Here is a 27867-nt window from a genome sequence, read left to right on the forward strand (position 1 = left end):
GGCTGCAATCAGTCTTGACTAAGTAGGAAATCTCTAAGTCCCCTTATGAGATTTAGCTTGTCTCCCTGCTCATCCATTACATGTTGATCTAATGGTTTAACATTCTGAGAAGAAAGTTCTTAATTCCTTAATTTCCAAGCTCTTGGGAGAAGAGCCTCCACTGTGTAGCTCTGTGGTCTGAATGACATCCATTATATGAATTTTCTGAGCCTATGAGGTGCTTTGTCCTGGGGCAGCCATTGCTTTGGGTTTCCATATAAAAACCCTGGGATTTCTTCTGCCAAACTGGGGAGGTGGCTGACTTTGAAGCAAAATGTACAGTGGTCTGGGAAATATTTTGTAAATATTTCACAGTAATGGGAACTTGGACCAGGAGACAGAAAACCTGCGTCCGGTTCTCAACCCAGATCTGAAAAATGAGAAATATGGGCATTTTCAACTTGACTGGATTTTGCAAATTGGGGTGAACCTTAACCTTTCCATACACCTAAGTCTTCCAGAGAGCACAGACAACATTTGAGGAACAGAGACACAACTCAAGGACCGCTCAAGGGGATGGGCAGATTCTGGGGGCATCTTTCAGTGTCTGCAAGTTGATGAGGGGATGCTTGAAAGCGCTGAGAATTTGGGGGTGTCATCACTGAATTAGAGTCCAGAGCCACTGCCCCTGTCCAGCTCCCTCGATTCTCTTACCTGAGGGAGAGATGAATCACAATAGAAGTTTTCTTTTTTGAATGTGACACACAGGAAATTATTTTTTTTCCTATTTATAGAAATTCCATTTGCATTTATGAGACTGGTAATGTCTCATAAATATTTCCTGCCAGATAAAATATTAATTAAAAGAGTTTGATGAGTTATACTCTGAAGTCCTAAAGAAAACTCTTCTAAGACAAATATTTGAAGTCTTTTTTCTCATGTCAGGAGGATTCCTTATACATTATTTGCGTATGTTAATAAGTCAACCTATCAACAACAGAGATGTGTCAATTAATGAATATTAACTTGCCATATTTAAGAGTTGAAAAAAGTATGAGAGTAGTATAATAGATAACCTTGAAGATGCCACACAGTTGAAAAAACAAAACACAACGTTAACCTCATTTGTGAAATCATCCCGTATTAGGTCCCTTTTCCTCAAGAGACTATCAATAGCCTGAGTCTGGTGTTTTTTTTCCTCCCAATTTCTTTATGCTAGCACCACAGACGCACACCCATTCAATCAGTGAATATTAACCCTATATCAGGATTTTTGCTCTCACAAACTCTTTTGTTTGACGAAAGCCTACTACGTTTGAGACTTTGATATGTACTATGAGAAAAACAGAGAAGTATAATGGCAGTTTTGATCTACAGTGCCTATCAATTTAATTGGGAAGGTCAGCCTATGTGCGGGAAAAGTTAGCAGACAAATTAACAACTTGGGCTTTTACTTCATAGGTGCTAATTGCTGGGATGATGGTGTAGGAGAGATGGTAAAGCTGACACAGCTTGGAGAGGAGGCTCTGGGGGCTGACATCTGGCTACAGGCAGAAGAGGCATGTGATGGGAGCCCTGAAGTAAGACTAGGTTTTGAATAGGAGGCAATAGGGTCTGTATGCAAAAAAGGTGTGGGGAGGCAAGGCTCCCCTGTGTTGGGGACCTGAAGGGAGGGATTGGAGCTGGGGGAAATGGCAGGTAAATTGTGAGGAAGGGATAGTGACAGTGACTATAATTAATTGAGTGTCTATTATGTCCTCAGCCCAGCTAAGTGCTCCACATCGATGAGAATTTTACTCTTAGCACCTCACAAGAAAGATCGTACTACCACCATTTCTCAGATGAGGAAACTGAGGTACGGACAGATACAGTGTCCTCCATGGCACAGTCGTGAATAGTGATTTTCATGACCCAGTTTTGTTAGATTCCAAAACCAGATTCCTGACAGTTACAAGTGAATTGAATTGTGCCCCCCCCATTCCCCAGATTCATTTGTTGAAGCCTTAACCCCAAGTATGTTAGAAGGTGATTGTATATTTAGACATAGTGTTTTAAAGCGATTATTAAGTTAAAATGAAGCGGTTAGTTTAGGTCCTGATCCAATCTGACTGGTGTCTTTATATGAGAAGGAGATTGGAATGCACAGAGAGACACGGGGAGGTGGGGGGTGGGCAGGGTGAGGGGGTGGCGTTCACACAGAGCCAAGGCCATGTGAAGATGCAGAGAGAAGACAGCTATCTACAAGCCAAGGAGAGAGGCCTCAGGAGAAACCAGCCCTCCTGACACCTTGATCTTGGACTTCCAGCCTCCAGAACGGTGGGAAGTAAATTTGCTGTGTAAGCTACTCAGTGTGTTCAGTGTTCTGTTCCGATGGTCCGAACACACCCATGAGAAAACCATGCTGGAGGAGACTGCTTCTAGGAAGGGCCTTGCATCCCAGGCCATTGAACGTCCACTTTACTCTGCAGAAGAGAGAGACTGTTGGAGATTCCTGAGCTGGGGAGAGGTACGGAAGTCATTTTCATGGAGAGTTTCCTAGAGGCGTTTTGTGCACTATCCACCCATTTAGTCGTTTCTGTGAGTTACTCCCGAGCGCCTAGGTTGTGACTCAAGCAGCTGCAGAGTCCATAATTGTGTGGTTCACCTCTTCCCAGGGCTCAGCACAGTACTGGTATGTGGTAGATGATAAATAAATACTTGCCAAAGGAGAAAAAAGTGATGGGCTAGGTTTTGGCAATGGAAAAAAGTGGCAAGACAAACAGTGTGTCTTCGAGGAGCTTATAGTCTGGGGAGGACACCAGTCACCAGTCAGTAACTAATTCCACAACTGTTTGGTTTCAGTGCAGAGAGCTTAAGCAGCGCCATCCCATAGAACTTCTGCAATGAAGGAAATGCTCTCCAGTCTGTTCCCTCTACTGAGGCGTGCGTGGCTCTTGAACATGTGAAATGTGGCCACTGCGAAAAAGAAACAGAATTTTACTTGTTATTTATTTTTTGTTTTTTAAAAAGATTTTACTTCTTTGGGGCGGGGGGAGAAGCAAACTCCCCACTGAGCAGAGAGCCCTCTGTGGGACTCGATCCCAGGACCCTGAGATCATGACCTGAGCTGAAGGCAGATGCTTAACCCAACTGAGCCATCCGGGTGCCCAGGAAACAGAATTTTAAATCTCATTTTACTTCTTTTAAATAGGCACAGAAGTGGGTGGCCACGAGATCGCCCAGGCTAGGATCCAGGGAGGGCAGTCTGGGCTATGCGATGGTGCTGGCCTGAGGTGACGACAAAGATGGGGGCAGAGAGACCCTCACTGGTAGTGTGAGAGACTGGTAGTGTGCTCAGGGGCCAGCGGTATGAGCACTGCTCCTGAGACACTGTCAGAAATACTGACTTCCAGGCTCCACCCAATCCTGCTTCATTTTAACAAAACCCCAAGGGACACCTATGCACACGGAGGCTGGTGAGAGAACACAGGGTAGAAAACACAGATGAGGAAGACTAAGCAGACCCAGTGCCTGGCAGAGGCTGGGAAACAGGGAGAAGAGGAAGGGACCTCGGTCGCTCCTCCCTGAGCCGTGCCCCTTCCCCGCCCCTCCACTAAAGCCCTGATCACGGGGTACTGGGAGCTGCTTACCGGTCTCTCCCCTCTACCTACAATCTACATGTTATCTTGAGGGTGGGGACACAGGTTTTTAAAATCCTTGCATTCCCCGTGTCTGGCATCATGCCTTTTATTCAGCAAATGTTTGCTGAATGCATGCATGCCTCGTGATGGGAATCTGGAAATCAGAAGGAGCAGGTGGCTGGGACAGGAGACACACACTTCGATTGTAGATGCAGCGCGCTGCCTCCAGGCTGGACGAGCCTCTTAAATGGGGTTGTCTGAGAAGAGGGAGGAACGGATGCTGGAGTTGAGGAGGGCATCTGGGACATCAGCGGAGGGACTGCCATCTGCAGGGAAAAGAAGACTGGAACTCCCAGGCTAGTTTACCTATCTGGAAGACGGTGAAGAGGGAGAGGAGAAGAGGTCAGAACTGGGGGCCATGCTCGCATCTGGGGTGAGGGAGAAGGAGGAGGAGGAGGAGGACCCGGAACAGGACAGAATGGCTGGAGGGGAGCTCTGCTGAGGTGGGGGGGTGGAGAGTGAAGGGTTGAGGCGGCACCCTGCAGAAGGATGAGGGACAAGAAAACATTGTGGTCAGTGTCCCAGCTTCATTCACTAATAAAATATTTCCTTGAAAGACTTCTTTCAGAAAGACATGGGCTCAGTGGGGGTGGAGGCTAAGAAATGTGTCCCCACAGTTCCCGCTACCTGCGGATCCAGGAGTCAAGGGAAACAAAACCGAGGGGAAAAACTGCATTGATCAGGTTATCAAGAAGTCATTAATAAATGCAGGATGTATTAAATAAGCCTCTCTTCATGCCTGATTTCCATGCCTGCATCTCTGCTTCCAGAGTCGATAAGCATCCCACCTGTCACTGGGGACCCCAAATCCATTTTCCATAGAATCTCTTTGGTTTCTGACGTCAGTACCCAGTGTAGCTTGGGCTTTCCTAAGACAAGCTTGCCGTTCCTGAACGTCCTCTTCTTCACGAGTCCAGGCCGGGTGCCCAAGAGAGACATTTGCCACAGTTGGCTGCACAGTTGTAACATCTGTGCTCCTAGAAGGTGGGGCACGCCACAGCCAGACGACTCTGCATTTTGTCCCCAGCGTTCAGTTTTCAGTTACGGCACCACTGAGGGCAGATGATTTTTTCTTCCCTGTCCGTGAAGAGAGATGACATTTGAAGATGGAAAACAACAACAACAACAACAACAACACACAGCTTTAATTCTTTCCTAACTTTATTGATAAAATCTCATTCTGCTTTACCGAAAATTCCATAGAAATGCTTGACCAGCAGGCCCTGCCTGCCCAGGCCGGTTCCACAAGTGGCCAAGAGCACCACCTAGTGGTTGAAAGAGATTTCTCACGCGGTGGAACAACGAGTCCTTGGTTCATTTTTATCTTTGGTTTTTGTTTCATTAAAGTCATATATACACATTTGAAGCATCAAATGTCCCAAAATGTACTGGGTAGTTTGATAGGAAAACAGCCAGGCCTCCTCCTCCCCCATCTCCCAACCTCCAGACGCTCCTACTTTCATCTCTGCCATGTTTTCCCTGTTGTTTTAACCGCACATCTCTTAATGACACACCTGCAGTAATGCTTCTAGATGCTTCTGTTGTAGAGACTCTCTAACTTCCCACCACCAAAGATGAACTTCCCAGCAGTGTAGCTGGAACTTAGCTCCCCTCCCCCACCACTCCTACCACTTATAAGCTCCGTTCCCCTTTCCTCTTACCCCCAGTGGGATTTTGTCAGAATTCCTATCAGATAGTCTGTTGTAATACTAGTATGTCTATAAAATTTGGATGGAGCATAGCTGATCTCTGTGGCTGACCAGACTACTTTTTCTGTCCTGCACAACTTCTGGGTTTTCCTGGAATCCCCAAGTCTCTTGGTTTTGTTTGTTTTAGTTGCCTTTGCTCTTATCAACAACTCCAACAAAACATTTCCACCTAGGATTTCAAGCTCTTAAGATGTCCAAGAAAAAAAAAAATTAATTAAAAAAAATGTCTGGGTATAGCTGGTGTTTTGTTGATTTCATCTCTTGGGGAAATCTGCTCCGGAGCTTTCTGCTGCCTTTGGTCTGCATGGATTACCCTCTCTGCTGGGCACATGGCTGGCCTCCTGGCATGTCTTGTCCCCTCCCCTCTCTCTTACTGCCTCCCGTTTCCTGAGTCTCCTCTGTGCTTCTTTCTTGGTTCATTCCCTCACTTTGGAGCAACATGTTCTATGGTTCTTTTCTGGGAAAGACAGCATGTGAGGTCAACTTTTTTTTTTGAGACTTTGCATATCTGAAATATCCCTGTTCTACCAGATTGACACCTTGGGCAGGTACGGTGTTCTAAACCAGAGACCACTCTCCTTCTGAACATTACAGAGATGTCTTAATTTTTCTCCCATTTTTTGATGATTTTGAAATGTCCAAAGCTTTCATTTCTGATCCTTTTATATGTCCACTTTTTCTTTCTGAAAATGAGCCAGATCTTCTCTTATCATGTTCTGAATTGTCCCAATGATGTGGGACTATCTATCCATCTTGTTGCTTGTTAGGTAGACTGATCTATCATTGCCTTCCATTCTGGGAGATTTTCTGGCAATGCTTCTTCCTGTTTTCTCCATTCTCTCATTCCGAAATTCCTGTCACATAGATGTTAGACCTCGAAAACCTCTCATTTTCTTATCTTTTCTCTCCTAATTTCATCTCTTCGTGGTTTTGCTCCATGTCCTGGGAGACTTCCTCAACTTTTTCTTTCAAACTTTCTGTTAATATTTTGGGTTTTGCTACTGTATTTTAATTTCCAAGAGACCCATTTTTATTCTCTTAAGGTTCATTTTGGAGGGGTAGCATTCTTTTTACTTGCTTTCTTCTTCCTGCCCAGTCCCTATTTCTGCTAAAAGGCTTTTGCACGTCCATTTATTTTAGCTCCTCAGCTATTGGCTATTGGGTAACCTGCTAAGAGAAAGTTCTAGATCAGAGGATGGGGTTAACAAACTCTGGCCAGGCCATTTCATTGCAAGAACCCCGACTCCAGTTTTGTCCTTGGTGGGGGGGGTAGTCAGATTTTTCAGGAGCAGCTGTTTCAGTCTCCTGCTTAGAGGGTCAGATCCTGACTGCCGGTCTCTGAAATCAAACTGGGGGAGAGAATTGGGGACCATCTACTATGAATATGTTTTCTTGGTTCTTTTTTCAGGGCATGATAAACTCATCCTTAATGGTGCTCTGTGTCCCTCTGTCCAGGGGCTCTTCATTTTACCATCTCCAGGAATGACTCTCCAGACCTGTGTAAGGGAGGACCAGGTGAACTTCTTTTCAGCCTGGGCCAGGGAGGGAATCTGGAAGTCTAACTACTATCCTTCCTAAACAGACTCAACGAATCTTCCTTTTTTTGAGCAGCTTTGTTCACCTCGCACCCCAATATCTAGAGGTAGACCAGTGTTTATGTGCAAATTTGCTGGTTTCTGGTTTGTTCCTGCACAAGCAAAGAACACATCTGTTTTCTGGTTTTCAAAAATATTGTTATTTCTGTGACTGGTCCAGCTATTCTTACCCTTGAATGTTAATGTTTTTCCTAATGCTGTTATTTTATTGGGATTTCAGATGACAGCAAAAATAGGAGCATTACTTTATGGGGCACCTGGGAGGCTCAGTCATTAAGTGTCTTCCTTCAGCTCAGGTCGTGATCCCAGGGTCCTGGGGTCAAGCCCTGCGTCGGGCTCCCTGCTCGGCAGGAAGCCTGCTTCTCCTTCTCCCACTTCCCCTGCTCATATTCCTTCTCTTGTCATCTCTCTCTCTGTCAAATAAATAAATAAAATCTTTAAAAATATTTTAAAAAAATCTTTTTTAAAAAAGTAGAAGCATTTCTTTAATTCACCCTCTTTATACTCAAGTCATCCATTCATTTTTAATCATCCATTCTACAGACATTTGCTGACCCCTTGCTGGGCCATAGGCTCTGTGCCAGGCTCTGGATGGGCTGTGATGAATGAGGCTCTATCCTCTACCTGCAGAGAGGCCTACCCTCACGGTAGCAAATAAATAATAAATAGTTAAACAAGCTTATAGAGTGAGAGCACACAGCTAATGGTGATGGCTGGGTGTCTCCTATGAGGCCAAGTCTCCCTGGAGGAGGACAGGTCTTTGTCTACCAAGAGACCGGAAGGGTGACAGAGCTTAGCACATTTGCCAAGGTCCTTACAAATTCAGTCACCTGATTTCAAGCACAGCCATCTCCCAAGAGTGCCCATGAAAATCTAGCCTCCTAATATCTAGACAAAAATGCTAACTGATTAATTCACAGTGAGTGCCTACCTGTGCTGGGAACTAGAGCTCATGTGACGACCTGGTCAATGCATTGCTCCCTACAAGGGGAGACCTAAATGGGAAGTCATATCATGATTGGAACATTGTTAGGTGACCCTGGAATCTAGCAAAAGGCTTTAGTTGCAGATAGATTGGGTGGTTATTAGTCTTGGCTATTGAACAAGAAGGAAGGTCATAGTCAATGAACTGGAATATTGAAGTCTGCTGAAGGAGCTTCGCCCTTCTTTAGAAAGTGCCAGATTCACAGGGCACCCAGGGGTGTCATTTTCTTTACATACATCGGTTTGCATGAAGACCCAAAGGGGTTGGGCTTTGTCTAGAGAAGGTTCAGACTCTCCTCCCTGAATTCCAACCCCCCCAACCCCAGTGCACAGTTGCTCCATCCTCTCTCTGACACTCCCGCAATATTGAGGCATTTGTTGGGTCATGGGACATGGTCACTTACTAGATGGTGGGTTCTACATGAGCTGCCCTAAAACTGGCTGATGGTGAGCACGCCTGCTAGGGGATTGAAAAATCATAGGAAGTGTCTGTTGACCTCTAGAGGGTCACAGAAAAAGACTACCCTGCCTCCTTTTATAGTAACATTAGATAATACTGGGCCATTGTTCCAGAGAACAGGCTTCCCCTTATCTCAGGAGAACCTGATGATCATTTTCCCCAGTGTCCTTTGGTAAAGGAAGAAACCAAGCCCCAAAGCAGTTGGTGAGAGGGCCTGGAAGGGCTCTTGCTCCTCTGCTAAGATCTGCAGGCCACAATGGGGGTGGGTACAGGGATGGGCACTCATGGCCTCTGCCTAAGGAGCCAAGGAAGATGGGTGAGGTCAGGAGGAAAGGGGCAGGGTTGCACAAATAAAGGTGCAGAACCAGAATTGCCTGTGCCCATATCATTTTTGTTCCAGGACACCAGGGAAGCTCAGATAATGAGGACAAGAACATTGACCTGACTCAGGGTCATGAGACCAGGGTCATCACTCACCCTTCTCTGCAGTTACTCTCCCTTGTTTAAATGACAGCATAACATCATGGTCACAAGAGTGTTTTGCAAAGGACAAGACAGATAAAGGGAAGTTATCATGATGATCATTTTATAAAGCAATGCCAAGAGCCTTTTGGAGAAGAGAGTTCATTGCTGGGATTCTTTTGCCTGAGGGTAGAACAGTCCTACATCATATACTACCTGAACCTAGTTCAGGCTCTACTGGTATTTTCCAATCTCCAGTCTCCAAAGAGCATCCCAGACACCCTCCACCCCCATTTCCACAGCCCCTGCTGTCTCCAGGGCCATCGAAGACAGCTGTTTCCATCCTCACGTCCCAGTTGGGGACAGCATGGCTTGGCCATGCGTTGGTAGAGGACTTAGAACTAAAACCAGGATCTCCTAATCCTTGGTTATATTTGATCTTAGTATTACATATGATGATGATTAAGAATAAGAATAAGAATAAGAATAAGAATAGTAAGCTATGTTGATATGGAACTTAGCAATAACAAGGAATTACACACAATGTGGGGTAAGGCTATTATAATTTGTCCCATTTTCAAATGAAGAAGCTGAGACTCAGCGGTTACATAACATCATACTGCTATGAAGCAACAAAGGCAGACCTAAACTCAGACTTCCTGACTCTGAGTTCAGTGTTCTTTCTACTACCCATGTTCCCTGAGGCTGTCACCCTGAAATTTGGGGCCCATATTCTAAAGCACATTTCCTCCCCTTGAATGAGATCCTCATTACCTACACCCAAAGTCACAGTGGGGCCCAAGAAACATCAGGGACCTGGCTGGAAGGCCAGTGAGACCCACCCTATGGAGTCCAGGTTCTTAGATATTCTGTGAGGGCCCGGGGTTCATGGTCCTATATTCACCGTGGGCACTGAAGACTGATCCATGACATTAGTTGCTGGTAGATCTTTGAGCAACAGTGGTGATGGCAGGGCTGGTCTCCACGTAGGAAAACACTATTTACATCAGCTACCGTGGTGGAAAAGGCATCCACTTCAAGGTCACTGCACTGGCCCAGGATACTTGTGCTTTGTCATCGCTGAAGTTGGTAATTTCCAGAGCCAGGGTTTGTGTGCCTGAGTTCAGATGCTGACCTTCATAACTATGTGAGCCTGGGAATAGTGCTGTCAGGTATCTGCACCAGGGGAATTCGTTCCCTACTCAACCCTTTCCTCTTCCCCTGAGCATTCAGTGAGCACAGAAGTGGCCGGCTGAGAATGTATGAACAGATTTATACTGACTTCCGATTTTAAGGGGACACGTGTGAGCAACCAAGACTCAAGAACAAAGTGTCTGAGACACTTCCAGTGAGAAACCCTGGAAAAGCAAACACCAGTGTTGCTGCAACACAGAAACCCTTCCCTCCAGCTTTCCCAATGTTTCTGGCATGATTCTGGCCCTCTGCCTCTCTGTGACCCATCCCAGACCTGCTCCCCAAACAGACCAGTATAAAAGACAAGGCTATCCACCATACCTCCCTTCTGTGGTCAGCTGCTCTGGCTTGAACCTCAAGCTCTGTAGGGCTCTGGAAGGTTCGTATGTCTGAGGGAGTGGTGAGGGTGGTCCTCCAGGAGTCTACTGGCTGCCACGGGGCTGGTAGCCCTGAGGAATGAACACTGGCAGGACTAGGTCACCAACTAGCCACCCTTGGTCTTCAGAGTGGAGGCATGACCATGAGCTCTGTTGAGGGTGGGGCACTTGGTGTTGTCCTTAGCTCAGGCCCCATGGATGTGTGTCTTGGTCCTGGCACAGCTCTCTTGGTAATTTTCCATTAAAGAGAAACCCCCCACCCCCTCCCCTAAAACTGGAAAGTGCCTTCTCGGCTCACTTTGCCACAGCGTGTGTGTCATGGAAGGCCCTAGTGGAAGGAAGGCATGGAGCGCGCTCTGGAGATGACGTCACTGGTAGGGGGGCAGGGCTGCGGCAGAAGGAAAACTAGAGGATGCCACACACAGCTTGTATCTGATCTTGAGCACACCAGCTGGCGGGTCCTGGAAGCTTTCTTTTGGAGGGTGGTCATGCTTTGGAGGGGAGCAGGCTTCCTACATTAGCAGGTTGTACAAGGCAAAGGAAAGAGGAGACTCAGTTTGAATCATTCATTCATTCTTTGGACAAGATACCAAGCTCTGTAGCTTTGGAGTTGAGGAACCCTGGAGGATGCAATGATGACTCAGGTCAAGACCCTGTTTCCTGGGAATGTTGTGTCAGTAAGGGAGAGAGGACTGTGCTTGCAGATAAAAGTGTGCCCCCCCCCCCAAAAGAAGTACCAGCCAGGGACAACAAGAGGTAGGGGAGAAAGACACATCTGCTGAGTGGAGGTCTAAGATTCTTCTTCTTCTTTCTCCTCCTCCTCCTCCTTCTTCTTCTTCCTTCTTCTTCTTTCTTGTTCTTCTTCCTCCTCCTCCTTCTTCTTCTTCAAGAGTTTATTTATTTATTTGAGAGAAAGAGAGAAAGCATGAAAAGGGAGTAGGTCAGAGGGAGAAGCAGATTCCCATCCAAGCAGGGAGCCTGATGTGGGACTCGACCCCAGGATTCCAGGATCATGACCTGAGCTAAAGGCAGTCACTTAACCAACTGAGCCACCCAGGCGCCCAGTCTGAGATTCTTCTTGAAAAGTGTGGGGAGGTGGTCTTCTGGAGGCTGCTGCATCTGCTCTCTTCACTGGGGGAAGAGGACAAGCGAGTGGTGAAACTGAGTCTTCAGAATGCAAAGCAGGATTTCTGTGGCGCGGCTGCCCTGGGGGCTCCTGGGCCGTCTCCCTGCCCAATTTGTATTCGTCTCTTCCATCCACCAGACATCCTCTCAGTCCAAGGGCTAAGATGACCCATATAGATTTCATCCTTTCCCAAGGTTGTATTTTTATATACATTTATATATATATATTATACATTTTATACATATATATTTTATACATTATTCTTATATATATTTATATAATATTTATATTTTATATATTGATTTTTATGTATGTTTACATATAGTAAACTGCCCACGTTTTTGTCTGTCTTTGTTTTGCGGGAGTTCTCAGATTACCAAAAAACAGAATGAAAAGCAACAACACCCAAATGTTTCAAAAAGAAAAGAAATGTAAAAGAAATTAAAAAAAAAAAAAAAGAGGAAACTCTATAACCCAGATGTGTAACTTCACTGTCAAACTCAGGGTGCTCTGCCAGGCACTAGGGAAAAACTTTTTCGTTCCTCCTTGAGGTTTGCCAAGTTCCCTTGTTAGTTCCCGGAGGCTCAAAACCCACAAAGGATATTGAGGGAATATTTTGTCTTTGTAATTTGCTTAATATTTATGCCTCCATAGCACAGTCTAGTTAGGATCTTGGATTTGAGTCCTGGTTCCTTTGCTTATCATCTGTGTGGTCAGCTGAGGCCAGGCAGGGGCCATATGGTTTATTTAGCATTTGTGAATGAAACAAAACAAAAAAGTCACCTCTAGCTCAAGGCCAATCACCCTATGAGTTCTAAGGGGGTATTAATAAGAGCATAATATCTAGAATGAAGGAGGTGATGGTCCATTCCACTTGGGCTGGTTGGAGTGTACCTCTGGAATCCTGGGGTCCCAGGGCCATGTTTTTGAGAAAACTATAGGCAGGCAGGAGTGTTTACATGGATTTCATAGATAGGAGAAAGTGTGGGAAATGTGGGCAGGCCAGATTCCCTTTCAGTGCGTGGGGGGTGGGGCGGTTTGTCAATCTGTGAACTTCTCTTTCCATTCTAAGAAGGAAGCTGCCTGGCAAGATGGGGGTATGACATTTTTCAGTTGCTGGTCTGGTAGCTAGCTAGTGATCAGAAATATTGGAATGGCCAAGTTCACTGGGCAACCGAGGCCTGCATCCAGCCCAGGTCTAACTGGGATGTTTTTTGGAAGGTCATTCAAGACCTTGTAGGAATGGATTTTGCTAAGCCTCTGTCTCCTCACCTCTAAAATGAGGACTAGAAAAATAGATCTCTGTCTCCTTTACAGAGACACAGACAAGAGGGAATGCGTTAGCTAAGGGGCATGCGTTAGCTACGGCGGAGAGGAGATCATTCTCTTTCCCTCAGGGCCTCACCACCACTCCTCTGTGCTTCTCCTGAGTAAAACCTGTAAGAGGACAGGCCCTCAGCAGAGGGGTGGGTGGTGGAACAAGGCCTGAGTCCGGCCTCTTGGGGATGGGAGCACAAACGCTTGCCTGCAGACCTCAGACAGATGAAAATCCATTCAGTTAAAAGTGGGCAGCCTTTGGGAGGTTTCTGTTCTCAGGGGAAGGACATCCAACCTAGTCGTGGTCATTACTTAGAGTCTACCTGAAGGAAACAGACTGCAGCCATGTTTTATTTACCTCTAAGTGCTGGGAGAGGGAAAAATACTGTTGTGTTTAGTACTGATGTAGCCCTTGCTTCAGTGGAGCTGACTAAAATCTGTTCAGTCTCTGGAGCTTTTCTGAGCGGCAAGGAGGCCTCAGGGCACTTCTGAAGGATGGCATCTTTTTCTAGAAAGCCTGGCAGAAAGAGGAATGGGGCCAAGTCTGCGGCCTTTTGGCACCTTTCCTTCCTTGTTTAATGGCACTTTCTGAATAATGTGACTGGCAGGGCCCTATAACCAGCACATTGTGCGTTTTTGTGTGAGGGATCTGGGCTTATCAGATGTGACCCCACATGTCCTTGAGGGGGGAATATTTTACACTTGTCAGAATATGCTGGAGTTGTGAAAATAGGCAATAATATATGTAAACACAAAATTCTGAGTGAAACATGGCAAAATTCCTCGAGAGAACATTTTCAACGAAGAAAAGCTGCAAGCATCATCTTCTATAGCAACCCAACTTGCTGGCATTCCAAGTGTCTGTCCCCTCCCTCAAAGTCACACAGTAGGAACTAGACCCAAGGGTGGCACACTGTCCTTCCGCCATCTTGTCTCCACCTACCTCTCTCCTGCTTCATCTACCAGCGCATCTTCTCTCGATCCAACCTTCTTCCCTTGAATATTCCAGACATCCCAAACCTACCTGGGCTCCCAGACTTCCAAACGATTTCTCCTTTGTCCACTCCCCACCTTGATGGCCCCTCGGGTGAAATTCCACTTTCCAGTAGCACCTCACCATCTCCATGAGGCTTCCTCCAGTCACCCCTTCTCCTCTTTATTCGTAACACTTTACGTGCGTTTACGCCTCGTGGTGTTTGTCACTGTCTTCTCTACATAAAATGTTAAGGCCCAGGGCCATGTTTTATTCATCTCTGTAACTCCCCACCCACCTGGCACCGTGCTGTTTACGTGGCAAGGCCCTCAATAAGCTTTTAGTGGATTAAATGGAATCACCAAAATCCTCGCTTCGTTCAATTCCATTTCTTTTTTTTAAAGAGTCCCTTGACCTGGAATGTCTTACCGAGCCATGTGCTTTCATCTTCAAGGGCAGTCAGTGTTTCAGAGGAAAAGCATTTCATCTCCTGCACGCGGCTTTCTCAAAACGTCTCTGTTGCGAAACCTGCGCGGAGATGCTCTTTCCTTCTAGTCAGCTCCGTGGGATTCTCTACTCCTCCTCATTAAGCAGCATGCTTAATTTAACCACCTATCTTTCACCAGACACGGATTCTCAAGAAAATCAAGGCTTGAAGAAGGGAGAACACATTCCACTGAAGAGCCCCTCTGTCCTGTCCCTGTCGGGAGCTGGGACACCCACCTCGCCACCTGGGGGAGGGGGTGGCCGGAGACACAACAAATCTCCCTGACTTACAGATGGGAGACTAGGTCGGTGGCTGGATGAATCAAGATCCCAGCTCCGTCTCACTGTGTCCGACCGTAGCCTGTCAACCTGCTTGTCCTGCAGAAAGCGTGAGATTTTGGTGACAAAATCATGTATCTGGAAGTCTTGAACCAGACCCTGCTCAGCATTTCCTGACTGACTTTGGGACACAGGGGGCTGCCTGGGATGCGGTCCATATGGCCAAACAAGACCCCCCCTCCCAGAGCCAGAGTCAAGGAGGGGGAAATATCATCCACCAGAAAAAAAAATCACAGCCACAGGGCCCAGATACTGAGTGCTAGCCTTGGAGTGCTCTTTCTGAAAAGGATCCCTGACTGGGGGGTTCACATTTAGAGGGCTGGTGTGGGCAAGAATGTAGTAAGAGGTTCCTGGTGATGAGGTGAGCGGAGTAAATGGGGCATTCCCCTCCCTTTCCTTCCACCCCAAAGGATATGTGCGCTGAGTGGAAAGTCCCTGAGTCACTCAGTGTTTGTTGCTTGAAGTCACTTTCATCTCTTGCAGCATTGGGAAAAAAGACATTCGTTGAAAATTGGGCTCCTTATTGCTAAATAAAGAGTTTGTACCGTATTGATTTTTCTTGCTTGACACCGTCTATTGACTCCCTAATCTGGGAGGGGCGGACCTCCCCTTCTGTCAGCCCCGTTTTCTTTCACTCCTCCCTTCGCCTCCGTTCCCTACAGTTACACCAAAAGTTGTATTAACGCAATACCCAGGGTTTCCATCACTATGATTCCCTACATGTTCTTCACAGCTGAGCCAAGGGGTGTATTCTAAATATACTTTCTCTTCTTCATAAATGTGTGTCTTTAAGCGGAGCTAACAATTTTTGCATTTTTCTAGTTCTTTGTGTATCTATTACTCATTCCTCCTGCAAATCTCCTTCAGAACCATGAACCCCTCTTAGCACACCTCGGATGACTGATTTCCATGAGAGGCAGCCAGCCCCCAACCCGACCTCCAGGGTGGCCCCCCCACCTCACCCAGGCACATCTCTTCACACTCACCCACGCTGGCTCCCTTAAGCATCTGTCTTGCGCTCAGGTCATGATCCACAGTGCTGAGATTGAGCAAGACAGCTGAGAGGAAGGTCCACCAGGACTGACACCTGTGGGTCACTCAGGCTGCGGGGTCTAGCCCAGCCCCCTCCCTCAGGGCTTTGTGCTGGTAAGCATCCTTTTTAAGGGTCAGTAGGCCTCCAGATGTTTGAGGAAAGGCTCAAACACAAGAGAGAAAGATCAAGACAAAACAGAAAGGGCTCCTGGAGAGGTAAAGTAGGGAGCCAAAGGAAGGTCTAAAACCTACAGTTAGCTCCAGAAAGGAAGGACTGTACTGTAGATGTGAAATAAGAATGGGAAGCTAGATCTGTTGACTATGGCATGTCACACCAGAATGTGCCCCCAACAAATCTGGTAGGACAGGTGTCAGGAACTAATGAGAAAATCCCAGAAAGAAAGAAAGCAGAGCCATTTTTAAAATAAGATTTTTATTTATTTATTATATATATAAAGAGAGAGCACAAGCAGAGGAAGCAGCAGGCAAAGGGAGAAGCAGACTCCCTACTGAGCTGAAAGCCCAACAAGCTGAAAGCCCAATCCCAGGATGGAGAATCTGCTTTCTATGAGGACTGCCAACCAATTTTCATGTTTGTAGCTGGACACGTTGGCCCTGCTGGGGAGCTCCCTGGGCTCTCCCACTGCTGGGCTCTGAGAGCTGGTCACCGGCATCTTGCTGACTTTTCCCCCAGCTCCCTCAGCCGGGACTTGGGGTCAGCTCTCGCTCCGCCCAATTCCTTTGCTCTCCTGCTTCCTGAATGTTGCAAAAATCCCTTCTTGTTCTTTGTCTTTGAGGATTTTTACTTTTTTTTTTTTTTTTTTTTTTTTTTTTTTTTACTTTTTTAAATCCTTTAAGGGGGGCCTGGGTGGCTCAGATGGTTAAGCATCTGCCTTTAGCTCAGTTCATTATATCCGGGTTCTGGAATCGAGCCCTGGGTCCGGCTCCTAGCTCAGCGAGGAGTCTGCTTCTCCCTCTGCCTCTGCCCCTGCCTGTATGCTTTCTCTCTCTCTCTCTCTCTCAAACAAATAGATAAAATCTTTTAAAAAAAGATTTCTTGACTCTCATTTTCCTTGAGTTCAGGAAGGAGCAAAAATAAAAATTTGCTTAATCTAACATATTTTCATCTTAAAATTATTTTAAATTTCTTTTCCTGGGGTGCCTGAGTGGCTCAGATGGTTAGGTATCTGCCTTTGGCTCAGGTCATGATCCCAAGACCCTGGGATCGAGCCCTGTATCAGGCTCCCTGCTCAACGAGGAGCCTGCTTCTCCCTCTCCCTCTACTGTTCTCCCTGCTTGTGCTCTCTTGCTCTCTCTGTCAGATAAATAAATAAACTCTTAAAAAAAATTTCTTTTCCAGATTCTCTGAATGAGGTGGTCAGTGCTTTGTAAAGAATATATACTGTGCCAGAAAGGGTACAGTTAGAACTGCTGGGTTTTTTTCCTTTTAATTGAAGTATAGTTGACATACAATGTTAGATTTGTTTCCAGGGCATGACAAGAACTGCTCTTGAACTAAACAGAGGCTGGACAATGCCTGAAACCTCTGCTTCCTCCCACGGGGAAATAGTGTCCTCCTGGGAGACAATCCTCTCAGTGAGATAATGGTTGGGAGGAGTTTACACATCACAGGTTGGCCTGAATTTGCCCCCCCCCCAAACTTGGCCACTTACTAAATGTGTACCCAGAGAGGAGTGTCTTCACTGCTCTGTTGGTACACTGTTTAAAATAATGCCTATCCCCAGGGTGCCTGGTGGCTCAGTCTGTTAAGCGTCTGCCTTCGGCTCAGGTCAAGATCTCAGAGTTCTGGGATCAAATCCCATGGCAGGCTCCCTGCTACTCAGCGGGGAGTCTGCCCCTCACCCCCCAAACTCATGCTCTCTCTCTCTTTCAAATAAATAAATAAAATCTTTAAAAAGAAGATAAAATAAAATAATGCCTATCCCAAAGGCTTCTGGATGAATCGAGCTGGTGAGGGTAAAGCCCTCCATGCAAACTGGGAGCTCAGTCCATTCTGGGCTCCCCGCTTCCTCTCTTCCGACCAGGGAGAGCTGGCCTTGGCAGTGTTGCTCCTCTCCCCTTGGTCACCACACGTGCCCACTCCCGGCCCCCAAAACGAACGTGGTTCCGCGTTGCAGACTCCCGCCTGCATTCCCTGCCATCTTCTCTGTGCCCCAGCTTCTTACCTCTCAGACCTTGTCAGGCGCTACCCTTTGTGGGGTGGAAGGGCTGATCTGCTTTCCCCTAAATCAGACAGGCCCCCCTAAAGAACAATTATCTCTCCAAATTGCTCCTGTCGAAATATTAGTCACAAGTCGAATAATATCTTTGAAATGTTCCAAATCTCTTTAAGAAAAGAAAAAAAGAAAGAAAGAAAGAAAGCCACGCTGTGGACTCTGGGCCTCCAACTCAGGTGCGGAGGTCAGGAGGCTCCAGGAGGCTTGAGGAGGAAATGTTGGGGAACCCCTGCAGGGTTGGCACAGCTGATCACACAGAGCCAGGGCAAAAGGAGAGGCAGTGTCCCCGCCACGGAGCCCCAGACTGCAGAGGACCTTCTCCATGGGAGGAGAGGTGAGAGAAGCAGCAGGCTAAGAAGAAGGCCGCAGAATTTCTCCAAGAGGACCGCCTGTGGGAGGAGAGATCGAGAAAATGGATCACGTTGCTTTTACGGGATAGCCAGCGTTCCATCAGGTCAAACACCCTCACTTGGATCTTATAACCAAGATTCGGGGAAATGGAAGAACGCATCAGCCCTTCCCTCTCTGTTGCTTAGCAACAGCCTCTTTTTCCTTCCCTGTGGGTCCCAAGGGGTCGTTCTCACTGGGTGGGGATGGAGGTAAGATAATTACCTGGTCTGCCTAATAATAAGACATTCTGGCTTCTTTGGGTAGGAAGTGCTTGCCTTGTAGATGAATAAGGCACTTAAGAAACCATTTATTTTCCTCGTTTGGGGTTTGTTGTATACTGTCATCAAGAATGAATGTTTACCTTCGAGAGGTGCCTGTTTGCCCATGTGGGTATTTCAAGTTGTCTGGTGGATAATTGGGGGAGTAAAAGGCATACCCGCAACTCACACTCAGATTCAGAACATTGCCTCCTGCTCTGGAAATTACATCCCTAAAGTCCTTTTTCTGAATGGTCCCATGCCATCCCGGTGTCTCGAAGAGTCAGAACCCCCTGAGATTGTCCATCCTGGTGGAAGACCACGTGCCAACCTGGGGCCTCGGAGGAGAGGCACCAAGATAGGATTAACGATGCAGAGATCTTATTTGTGGAAACACCTAGGTGAAGAAAAATAGGAAGGGAGCCAGGAGAGCCAGCCATTGAGGGAAATTCAAGGTTGACTCTGAATGAAAGAGAGAGGGAGGCAAGGCTGAGCATCCTAGCTGGTCCTGGAGTTTAAGGAAGCTCCTAAAGGGCTGCACGAAAGTTTTCCAGCTAAAGCTGTTCCTGGAGGAGCCCCTCTGACAGCAGTAGCCTTCCTGGGTGGGCGCTGTGCTCTGTCATTGGGACTTGGACACCCCTCTCCCTGATCTTGCAGGCCTGCAGGTGCTCTCTCATGAATTCTACACCCACATTTGAGGACATGCACTGCTCGGGGCGTGGCGGTGGCAGGCAGGGGGCGTGACAGTGAACCAAGTGTTGTGAGGTTATCCTGCTGTTGGGTTGGGATCCTTGGAAAAGAAGGTAGAAGGTCACAGAGCTGAGGATTGAGAAAGGAGGTATTTTGGAGAAAAGGGTGAAGCTAGAGAAAAAGGAGCGACCGTGGGAACTGGTGTACCCACAGGAGACCTTCTGTGAAGGGGGAAAAGGCATATTTAACACGAGCTTAAATCTCTCCTCTTGTTCTTTTCCTGTGGTGTTGCTCCCTGGACTAGGTCTATCACCATCCAACTTCCCCCTAGAATTGCCACTAGAAGCTTCTTGATTGACACCTCCTGTATTCTTCTCCATTTACTCTAACAACTGATTATACTTACACGTGTTTGAAAAGAGCATTTCCTTTTTCCATGTGATTGTGCATTCATTTCCACTTTATGCCCCTTATGAGAATCCTGGTGTTAACTCTATTGTATAATTGAGGGGTATCAGAATCACACCATGTGTCCTCCAAACTTTGGAGCTGCTCTCCAGCTACTTCTGTTGTTTTTAATCTCTGAGACTCCAGTAAAGTCTGAAACCTCATACCATCTAGTGTGGTGTTGACTGAAGAAGAAGGGGCAGACAATGAAGAGATTTGTGGCTCACCCACATCTAGCACCAACCTCAGCCCCCCCAACCCCTCCCTGGAAACAAAGTGACAGCTCATCAGAGAGACTGGATGCTCCAGGGGCATGATCAGCAGTGAAGTGAGTGGTGGTCCTTAGAGGATACCGTAACAAGGAGGAACAGTCAGAGAGCATCTCAGGAGGGGTAAGATAAGAGCTCCTCTCCCTCAGGATAGACTAGAGGGAGGTGGGCCCTAGGGTTTGGGATGGGAAGGAGGAAAAAAAAAGTGATGCTTGGGGTATGTTGGCTTTCATGAGTGTTTACTCAATGCCAAGTGCATCACATACATTATCTCACTCCCCACCACCGACCTTAGAGGGTGAAGATGTAGGAATTTGCCCCCAAGAGACACAGTTGGGAGTGCTGGGGGTTTCTCCCAGTCTGTTCTGTAAAGTCCCTGCTACAAAGCTTTACTTTGTGTTGGGACCAAGGAGACGCATGAATGGTCAAGAGAAGGTCAGGGCAGGCTGACCTTTTGTAGCCACTGAGTGAGTCATGAGCAGGAAAACATTGGAGGGGCACCTTGAGGACCCCCCGATGCCCACACCCAGGGGGCACGTATCCTACGTGGACATGAGGGCAACCTCATGCGTTTGGCCTGGGACACTGTTAGGTTGGGCAAACTGGCTTTCTGGTTCCAAGCTATGGTTCCATAAACAAATCCTTCTTAAATATCCCGGCAGCTCAACACCTCTGGTGTATCTAGCTCATTCCACTGCCACGCCTACTCTTGTTGGATCCAGTTCTAAAGTAAACTATGTTCTTTGAGAGCTGTTGCATACCAATGAGTTGGCAGCCGGTCTGAACTGACCCACAGACTCATACAAACCAACAGGACCTCAGCACCCTCACCCGGGCTACCCAAACTCTTGGACCAGAGAGGCATAGTGTTGCCCACATCAACGGTCGGGCTGCTTTCTTGGGGACCAACAAACCAAGTTTCCTTCTCTACACTTACTCTGGCAATCCATGAGGTAAGGGGGAGAAAGTCTGCCTGGTCTCTTTGTAGAAAAAACAAGTCAATTTGGGGGGAAATTTAACCCTCTTTTCCATACCTCAAGTCTAGACAGACTGTCCACCACTCCTGGGGGATTTGAAGTGTGTTTTTAATTTGCTCACTTGATGCTCTCTATTGTATGACCACACTTGGATTACAAACTGTGAGCTTCTTCCCACCATCCCTTGGCCATTTCTCATCCCAGAGCTGGAGCACAGCAGAAGCCTTGGGTCCCACCATGCCTGGTTCCATGGTTTTCCCTTCTTGGTAACAGAAATATATGCAGGGATTCTGTCCCTGACAGCATCCTTTCCATGGCTTCAGGGACTTGCAAAACAGCAAACCTCCCTCAGAGCTTCTCCGTCATGAAGGCAGAGGATAAAGGCTAATAAGATCTATTATGGAAAAGGCGCAAGGCTTATCTGGGTGAATTGTGTTGGTGAGACATTTTGCTTACCTTCCCCCAGAAGCTTCTGTCTTTGATGAAACATTGCCTGATTGTGAGTGAATGCATTTGGATTTCTCAGCGTTTGCTCAGCTCCCTAAATTTCTGCTGTGACAAATGCTCTGTGGCAGTGGGTAGCAACCGTTTCCCTGATGCTCTGCATTCTATGAGCCCGAGAGTGAACAGGCATAGAGCCCCCTTCTCCCAACATCTCTGGCACATAGATTCTAGGCAGAGTTGCTCAGAAAAAGTGTGTCCTTTGCCACAGGCAAGCTTTGGGGAAATAATTTCTTTTTCATTAGTTGGGTGTACAAAATAGAGCAAAACATGGTGATGGTGGTAAGGGGGCCATTTTAGACGAGACTTTATCCAGGTCTCCCATTGGGACCCCTTCAATCACGGGCTTGGCTTCCTGTGTCTTGCTCTGCACTGTCTTGGGACAGTGTTAACTCAGTCAGCTTCAGTTTTTCAAAGCAGAGTGAGGTAGGGGTATCTGAGAAGGTATGAGCCAACAGAAAAAAAAAAACATTAAAAAAAAATACTTCAAGGCATGAAGATGGATTTTCTTCTGTGTAAAGAAGCAGCCCAAATGAGTTGAGGGGCAGGGCTGAACCTGCCAGAAAAGTAGTGAGCGGATTCCTTACGAAAGGTTCTTGGAGCTTTGGTGGCATTTGGTTTTCTCTGATTTTTTAAAAAAATTTAATATATAAGATACTGTAACTGCCAAGAATGCTTTGCTCTGCAGAGCCCAAACTTGGAATTTCTCATGCATGTCACTTTCCTGTTCTCAGCAATTCATTTTTTCTATGCTAGGTTACAAATATACCCTGGACCTTTTCACAACTCAGTGATTTTCCAAAGATTCAGCTTTGGCTCCCGTGCTTCGCCTTTTACCTGCCCCGTGACTTCTGTGGTTTTAATGCTTCCCAATTCCTCCTCATCGAGTTTTCATTGGGTTGCTTATCTGTCTCAGCAGTTTGACCCCGAGTTTAACCCAAACCCCTCTTGCTTCTACTGTTTAAGATGCTAATGATGACTATTGCCTTTCTTCTTTTCAATATGACCCTCATTAATATTATTAGTATTATATATATAGGTTTTTGTCCTCATTTGCCTTCCAACAAGCTTATAATGAGCACCTGTGATGTTGCAGGAACTGTGCTAGGTCCTGGGAAAGCACTGTATAGCCCCAGTTCTCATGGCACTTAGAGTTGAGAGGGTACACACATGGGAACAGGTGATCACGCTCCAGTAGGACACATGAATGGGGACTGCAGTGCAGCAATGTAGTCATGACATAATCACTGTATTCATGGGAAGGACATCTACTTTGCCTGAAGAAGTCCTCATGGAGACATGATCCTCAACATCCCTTGGTAGGCAGGAAGGGACCTTCTGGGGGCAGAGGAAAAGCATTCCAGAACAAGAAAATAGCACTTGAGTCATGAGAGAGCATATGAGCGGAAGATACAAGGAATACAAAGCTGGCATAATGGGAGATAGGTGGCCCAGGGAGTGGTGAGGAACGATGACACAGGAGAAGCTGCAGAAGGAATGCATGTGAGAAGGGACCTTGTGTTGGGTGCTAAGAGGCTCGGGCAGTTTTCCTAAGGTAGTGGGAGACCACATAAGATGATATTTATATTTTAGAAAGGTCATTTTGTTTGCCAAGTGCAAGGTGTATTGGAGTGGGTAAGACCAGTGCCAGGGAAACCATTAAGAGATTCCTACGAGGCAGAACCCACAAGATTTAGTGCCAGATTGGCTGCTAGGACCAAACGTAGCTCTGAAATAGGAACCTGAGAGTCACCTGGTCTCATTCGCGAACTTTCCCCAAAGTCCAAATGCCAAACTTAGAATGGAAAAGAGCGTTTTCTTGACATTTTCCTTCACATGTCCACTATGGTCTCATGGGTACAGAGACATGAACTAATGGTTCCCGGATGTTATGGGGAGTCAGTGACTGTGTAGGACAGGTGCCAGCGGTCATTTGCTTTTCTGCTCCACTGAAATGCATGGCTCTCTGGGGAGAAGGAGAGTTTTCAACAGACTGAGCCTGCATCTCTTTTTCTCTCTGGGTACCTATGCCGCCAATGCCCTGGATCCCTGCTGAACCCCTGTGTTGCCCCTTAGGAGGTCATGCAGGAAATGTGTCACTCCTTATTGTGGAAACTCGACGTTGGGACAATATCAGAAATAACGACAGAACTGCTGAAAGTTGGAAGCCCTTGAACCTACCATTAACTGTCCAAATGTATTCTCACTTTAAAGGAATCAGATCCTAAGTTGTCTTTCCTAAGGATTGTGCCTGAAAGCAAGTGCTATTTTCAGTCCCATTTTGCAGGGAGGTAAAGAAGACGAAGAGGGCAAGGGAACTGAGGGTCTCCTGAGTGTTTCCAAACATGGTCATATGGAACATGATGTTTGTAAGACATGCTGGGGTTAGTGGAGATCCTGCAGCAGCTTCAGAATGCTACATCAGGCCCAGATACTCATCTCAGGCCCAATATGGCCTCAAGGGCCAGGCGTCAATGTCCTGGTGCCCATGACCCTACAGGTACACTGAAAAACTCAGGGCTGAGTAACCAGAAACAAGTCACAGGGGCAGTAAATGGCAGAGCTGTGACTCAGTGTCAGCCATATATTCCTCCTTCTTTCACTTGGCAGGTGGGTGATAGGCCTTGACCTGTTAGGCGAAGTCTCATGGTTTGTAGTATCTGGAAAAACCGGCACTGTGGGGTTTAAGTCCTGATCTACTTTAGGGTCGCCACTTTAACTCTAGAACTTTCATCCTAGAGCTGAAATAAGTCCTTGAGTCCTGAAAGGGACTCAAAGAGATTCCAGTTTAGTTTTCGTTAGACCCAAGAAGACTATGTCAGAATATGCATGCATTGCTGGTTCAAGTCACTATGGAATAAATTTATTGGCTCAGAAATCTAAATTTGCCTTAATTAATTGAGGATAGTTGAATGTAATAATTGGTTTTAAAGACTTCTGCTCAATACCTTCTCTTTTCCCCACACCAACTGGACATTTTCAGAGGGGGAAGTGATGGTCAGCTTGATAAGGGGATTAAGGGAAAGCCCAAAGGGGATGTTTACCTTTATCTCCTGACAGTAAAGTTATTCCAATTTTACGGGTTGAGAAAAGAAAGTACTAGACTATGATAAGATGGCCTAGGCCAAAACGTAGAGGAAAGGACATAGACCTCCCCAGTCTGCTTTGTCTTTTGGGATCTATAAGATTCATGAATATTATTAGCTCTGCTCTAGATAGCAACAAAGTGGTTGACTTGATTACATAGTTCATAATCTTCATGAACAAGCAGGGAGTATGTGGAAACTGGAAAAACAAAATGGGATGAACCATCCAACAAACATCTTTGAAAGAAAGAAAGAGGAAAGAAAGAAAGAAAGAAAGGAAGGAAGGAAGGAAGGAAGAAAAAAAGGGAAAAAAAAGAAATAAAAATTAGCATGGAGATGTATAGAAGGTAGACCTCTAGAAAAGTCAAGAATAATCAGATAATAACCTTAAGGTCAAGGGGTTCATAGGAGTCCATTCTTGACTCCAGATGGAATGATCTTCAGCCGTGCTTGCCGAGCTTATTGTGAAGAATGTGCAGAGAAAGTGTCGCTGTCCTTGCTGTTTCTTTGTCAGAATCTATGAGCAAATAGAGAGCACTGTCCTTACCCATGAAACTCTCTGATTCTGTTTGAGGAATAATAGAAATAATAGAAAAAAGCAAAAATAATACAGAGATTGACAGCTTCAAGACTATTGAGAGTCCAAGACTATTGACCCCAAGTCGTTGCTCCAGGAAATGCTTATTAAGGACTTGAGCTGTTAATGTAAAATTCAACCCAACAGCATCACATTTAAAAAAACAGAACATTGGAATTAACTTTAAACAATCCTTCTAAAGGTTCATCAAGCCCAGGTCACCCATTGTGCAAAAGAAGAAACTAAGGTCTAGAGAAGCAAATGGACTTGCTCAAAGTTCCCAGGGAAAACACCAGCCTGAATCCCCTCAATGTCGTTTTGGGTCAGTAACTTTTTCACTCAAAGAAGCCTGTTGTTATTTTCCTAAAACGGTTCCCAGGGGGCAACTGTCTACCTCAGTGGGCATGCGCACATATTTACATCCTGTAGTTATCAAGCCTTGTAAATTTTGCAGTCTAGTTAGACAAATGACACCCCCTTATGCTTCTAAAGGAAGCTTCTTGAATATGCTATGAAATACAAGCCAGACATTTCCATTTATTTAGAATTTCCCCAGGTCCATCACCCTCTCTCACTTGCGATTGCACAAACACCAGTGTTTCTTGGCTTGCGTTCAGGAACTGTATTTACCAGGGTGTATCAATGTGGCGCCATATCCCCAGGGAGCAGATTTAAATATGCAACACAATGCAGGCGAAAGCAACAGGTTAATACTGTCTTTGCACTTAGAACAACCAAAGCTCTCTCAGGTGACCACCCCTAGGGGAAGACTCATGGTTCACTGCCTTCGATTAAATTCTTGGGAGCTTTCTGGCTCTATCCAGATCTGCCATTTGTCCTTGAGGAGCTCGACAGAATCTGGAAACCATGTATAACTGTTGCTAACTTCTCCCAGGAAAAGACTCCCCAAAATTTGGTCCCTTGGAGTTCAAGTCCAGTGATGTTATGTTCAGAGAGAAAAGAGTAATCCCAGCTTTGTGCTGGACGGCGCATTCGACCATTTCAGGGATCAAGGTATTCTGATGCTGTTAGGGATCTGGACCGCTGATGAATTATGCATACAGGAGAGAGCTCAAACTGGATTCAGAGATAAGTCACAGGAATGGTCCGAAGGTCACCTCAGAAGGCCTCTGGGGAAGTCCAAGCTGTGTTGGGCTTTTCTAAAGGGTGAAGACACAATCCCGATCCTGCCGAAGTTTCGGTCTCACTGGAAGGATGGGTGTGAGTGACGGGCATAAGTATGGCACCTTCTCACTAATGGGTCTCTCTTCCTGAGTCTGTTTCTAGGGTGGCCTGAGTGAGATGGAGTGCTTGGTCTCCTCTCGCAGCTACTCCATCTTCTCAGATGGGGAGAAGAGAAGCCCTGAGAGGTCCTAACTGAGAGTGCTCACATGAACCAGGCCTGAGAATCCCTTCAGGGGCTGAGGCTCTCTGTGCTCCTTGGCCTTGCACAGATCCCTTGTGTGGGAGAGTCAAGGTTTCCTTCCCGAACCAAAGCTAACCCTCACTGCTGTTAAGACTCTGATGAGATGAAGTCCACTGAGGAAAGAGGCTAGCTGAGAAGTGGAGAAAAACATGCACAGGATTTGGATTTTATTCAGCTTTTTATTCACGTGTTCTTTTGGCTGGGTGTTTCCCGTCTGGTGGATTTCTACGGACTAAGATGCTTCTTAAAGTGTCTAGTGGCAGTGAAAGGAGGGGAGGCGAGGGCTGCGTGCTGGGTCCAGGCTGGCCCCTAGAGCAATATGAAGTGGGGAGATCCAGCACTCGGGGCACAAAGTGACCCCATTCCTCCCGGGGACTCTGCTTAGAGTGGCAATGAAGTGAAGATGGGAAATGGGTCATCCTTTGAGGTTGGCCAAGGGTGGTGGGCTAAAATTGCTTTCCAATAGAAGCAGGGGCTGGTTTTCTCCTACGTACTGAAGACAAGATGACCGTGGGTTGAAATCTCAGCCTCAGAATTTGAGTAGATACCAAGGAGAAGATTGGGCTGTAGAGGTGTTGGAAGCCAGGAAGAGATCTAAGAGGGACCTGGAGTCCTTATGCAATCATGGAACCCACGTCCATCTGTCTGGGAGGTGGTTCAAGGGCTGCTGGCCTACAAGTGGGGCACGTCTCGGTGCTCTTGGAAGTCTCTTCCCTTCCTGAGTCCTGGAAGGGGGCTTAGCATGAGCTTCTGACTCTTGTCTTATGTTCCTGCACCACAAACACGAATCCCCAGTGACACTGTGTCTAGTGGCTTCAAGAAACAGATACGTTTTTCTAATGACATTCAGTGTAATCGTGTCCTAGGGACAGCTGCTTCTGGCTACCTCCCCATGTTCCAGCCTTTCTTCTGACTGCCGGGATCCACAGGATAAATGAGTCTTCTAGCTCTCTTCCTGCCTGAGGCTGCAAATACGTCAGAGGTGCCATTAACCCCAGGCAGCCAAGAGGTCAAGGCTTCCTCCCATCTCCCCTGCCACCTGCCCCTCTCGGCCCTGCTGCTTAAAGCTTTGGCCTCCTCATTCCTGAATATTGGCTGCTCTGTTCTAAGGGCTCCAGCCCCTCCGGTGGTGCCATTCCAACCCCCCACCCCAGCTCACCGCTTCATCATCACGGAGTCTGGCCTGCAATGGTTCTGTCTGTGTGCTTAGCCATGTGAGCAAGGGGGCCCCGGGGACTCCAACAGCCAGACCACAGAAAGGCCCATTTCCAAATGCAGATATGGGGAAAAAGCCAGG

General features: G+C 46.7%; 1 protein-coding gene across 1 annotated transcript in view; it reads left to right on the plus strand.

Moving 5' to 3' along the window:
* Positions 1-20707: 20707 nt before the first annotated feature.
* KCNJ1 (potassium inwardly rectifying channel subfamily J member 1) overlaps positions 20708-27867 on the plus strand; it is a 30232-nt gene continuing 23072 nt past the window's right edge. Inside the window, exon 1 of the mRNA XM_004763899.3 lies at positions 20708-20956. The gene's annotated coding sequence lies outside the window, so the exon portion shown is untranslated. The remainder of the gene's footprint in view (positions 20957-27867) is intronic.

The sequence above is a fragment of the Mustela putorius genome, unplaced genomic scaffold, assembly GCF_011764305.1.
Source record: "Mustela putorius furo isolate JIRA1106 unplaced genomic scaffold, ASM1176430v1.1 tig00000460_pilon_pilon_pilon, whole genome shotgun sequence".
Taxonomy (NCBI): Eukaryota; Metazoa; Chordata; class Mammalia; order Carnivora; family Mustelidae; genus Mustela; species Mustela putorius.